A 3,910-nucleotide genomic window follows, 5' to 3' on the forward strand; every position below is an offset into this window, starting at 1 on the left:
CCATGAAGGACAAGTACTGATATCCTGAAGAATTATCCACCAAATGATCAATGTTTGGGAGAGGATAAGGGTCTTTAGGGCATACCTTATTGAGGTCTGTGTAGTCCACGCACATCCGCCACTTCCCTGAGGGTTTCTTCACCAGCACAACATTTGCTAACCATGTGGTGTAGGTGATTTCGCGGATGAAACCCGCCTCCAGCAACTCGGCCACTTTCAAAGCAACTTCCTTGGTCCTGTCCGCCCCCATTTTTTGCCTTCTTTGCGCCACTGGTTTAGCCCCTAGTTTTGTTGTCAGTCGATGGCAGGCGAAAGAAGGATCTATACCCGGCATATCTGCATCTATACCCGGTTTGCCTTTAGCGATGCCTCCAACCGTGACCTTTGACTTGGCGGGAGGGAACTGCCAAGGTATACTACTTGCCTTGGGGATTGACCCAACTGTAGAGTTGTTTTTTCCCCGTCTGGTTGTGGTCGGAAATCTTCTTCGTCCGCCCGGACGGCCAACTCTACCATGTGCACGCTCCGAGGTCTTTTGGAGGGAGGAACGTGCTGCTTGTTGAAGTGGGGGCGGAGGCTCATCTGGTAGCAACTGTGGGCCGATTGTTGGTCTCCTTTTACTGTGCAGACTTGGAGACTGATGGAGAGGAACTTCATGCAGAGGTGGGGTGTAGAGACGATGGCTCCAAGCCTGTTCAAAGTAGGCCGACCGATTATGGCGTTATATGCTGAATCGCATTAGACGACCAAGAACTTTGTTTGGACGGTCCTGCTCATGGGGTGGTCGCCGACTGTAAGCCAAATCTCTACGTATCCCCTGGGAGTGATTCCCTGACCGGAAAATCCGACCAGCTCTCCATCATAAGGTAAGAGGTCGCGATCCCGGAGCTCCATTTTTTCAAATAGATCCTGAAAAATAATGTCAGCCGAGCTACCTTGATCAATGAACAAGCGACTAACCTTTTTATTGTTGAGTTTGGCGGTGATGACAAGAGGGTCATCGTGGCCTCGGACGACGCCTTCATAATCCCGATAGTCGAAAGTAATGGGGGGAGTGGATCTGTAATGCTGTTTCTGTTGGGAGCTTCTGGCAGCGACGTGCATTACCTCCCGGACATACTTTTTTTGGGCGGTCCTCGAGGTTCCCCCGACAGCAAAACCTCCGGAGATGGTGTTGATATCAACTGGGCTCCGTGGTCTCCGATTGTCTGCCTGGTGCCTATCCGCCTGAGGACGTGGGGTAGGGCGCCGTTGTTGAATTTGTGGGGGAGACCGTCTTCTTGGGGGTTCTGGGCGACGGGGTTGCGGTGATCGTCGGTGCTGTTCTAAACCTGCGATGAATCGCTGCAGATGACCAGCCTGTATGAGATCTTCAATTGTATCTCGGAGCTGGGTGCAGTCATTGGTTAAGTGACCGAACATACTGTGGTAGTCATAATACTTGGACCCGTCTTGCGGGCCGGGCTTTGTAGGGCGGGGGCGTGGGAGTTGGACGAGGTGAGTAGAAAGGACCTCTTGCAAGATTCGGAACGGCTGGCGTTCAGAGGGGTATAGGTGGAGTATTTGGCCTTTTTGGCTAGTGAGGGTAGGTCGCGGGGTAGGTCTTGTGGTCTTGGCCGTTTGGTTTCCCGTGAGGGGTGGTGTGTTTGGGGCTCGGTATGGGTGTGCATGTGGTGGGTTTCTTCGAGGTTGATGAATTGCTGGGCCTTGGAACGGAGGTCTTCCATAGTAAGGTCGGTGTATTTGGCTAACTCCGTGCGGAAAAGACCTTCTTGGAGTCCCATAACGAGGACATGCACTGCTACTTCGGGGCTTAGGGTACGTACCTTCATAGCCTCGGTATTGAACCGGTCGAGGTATGCCCGGATGGATTCATTGGATCCCTGGCGAATGCCAGACAGTGTGTATGATGACCTTGGTTGCTCCTTGCTCGCTGTGAACCTTGTGTTAAAGACTGAAGCAAGGGTTCCCCAAGTGTTGATGCTGTTTGGGGCTAGGCGGGTGAACCATTGGAGGGCCGCTTTTTTAAGAGTCAGGGGGAAAGCCCTGCACATGATGGGGTCAGTCGCCCCGTGGAATAACATAGAAGCCTCGAAGGCGTCGAGGTGGTCTTGCAGGTCCGCCATCCCATCATATTGGTCCATGTTTGTGGGGCGGTGGAAATGGGAGGGTAATGGGTAAGTCATGATAGTAGGTGTAAAGGGATGCCTAGCACCACAAGAGTGGTGTGGGGTTGGTTGGGATGGTGGGTGGGATTCGTTCGCTGACTCTTCACGGTTACTTTCGTGAAGGGGGCGTTCAGAATGATCCTCAGGGTTTATTTTTCATTGGCGGAGTTCTTGTATTACGTCGGCTTGCTGCTGGATGAGCCGTTCCTAACGTTCCAGCATCTGGAGAAGGTGTTGGGTGGTTGGCTGTTGTTCTGGAGTGGTATGGTGGCTTCAGCTAGCTTGATGGGATGGTTGTCTTGGTAGGGGAAGGGTACTTGGTGCAGGGTCGACTTGGTTGGTTGATAAAGCTCGGTTTCTAGTGGTGACCATGGTGTGAGTAGGTCCCACAGACGGCGCCAAGGTTCTTATTAGAACACAAAAATACAGACTAGGGTTGATCAGATGTTGATGAAAGGGCAGGAGGTAGTCGTCAAGGCAACAGGATGAAGTAGGAGAGTTGGACCCGCTGGTGGAGGTACCTGAAAATGTTCTCTGACGATCAAGTCAGTGTATGAACTAGTGGGAGAATAGCAAATAGAATGAGTAATATATGAGAGTGAAGAGATTAAGATACTTCCTGTTGGTGGAGATCTCTATTTATAGAAGAGAGAGTTGACATTGAGTTCTTGACTGGTGGCGCGACGCGTGGCCGACCAAAGGTGTTGTCGGGAGTTGCTTTTCCTGTGTCAGGCGGTCTGCTAGGACCGTACACTGCGCCATTCTTGTCTTCTAGCCTGCGATTGGTTGGGTGTCCGTTCTGTGGCCTGTCTGTTGTGCTGGCAGGTAGGTTGGTGGAGTACGGAAAGCATGCTGTCCCTTGGGTCAACTCTGGTGGTCCCATTAAGTGGGGCCCACTTCGGTGACCAAGCTTAGGACTCTTACAATTCGTCGGATAGGAACAGCAATACGACAAGTTAGTTTGATTAAAGTGTCAAAACAAAATTTTGAAGTTATCACAGTCTTAAAATTCGTTTAGATAAAGGTAATATATTCATATGTATGTTTTTGTTTTGCATATAATAGATCCACTATTTATTTGGTAAAAATGTTTCATTAAAAAAAACACAATATTCAAATAAGGTTAAACAAATGTCTTAAGCAAACAACACAAAAGAGGGTAGAGATTAACAAACAAAAGAGGGTAGAGATAGAGGATTGAAACAAGATACCCTTGCATAGCGATGCACGGGGCAATATTTTTTTATTGCAAGATTAATAACACATATTACATGTATATTATTTATATGGTTAAGAAACATATGTTACTTGTGCATTCGTATTGTTAAGAACACACATGTGACCCGTGCATTCGCATGACTAAAAACTCACATGTTACTTGTACATTCGCATTACTAAGAAAACACATGTTACTCATACATTCACATAGTTAAAACACACATGTTACTCATACATTCGCATAGTTAAAACACACATGTCACTTATACATTCACATTATTAAGAATACACATCTTACATGTGTATTTGCATATTCAATCACATGAGAAAAAGAAATGACAATTTTTAATTTGATTTTTCTAATGGAAATAACAAAGTGAAAGTCTGAAACATGATACCATATTATTTTTATTAAAATAAATATTTTAAAATTTATAGAAAATGAAATGATTTTTTTCAATTTTAAATATGATTTTTTTTAATGAAAAAAGGGAAATCAAATCATTATACTAAATGAGTTTTTT

Source organism: Lupinus angustifolius, unplaced genomic scaffold, assembly GCF_001865875.1.
Source record: "Lupinus angustifolius cultivar Tanjil unplaced genomic scaffold, LupAngTanjil_v1.0 Scaffold_369, whole genome shotgun sequence".
NCBI lineage: Eukaryota > Viridiplantae > Streptophyta > Magnoliopsida > Fabales > Fabaceae > Lupinus > Lupinus angustifolius.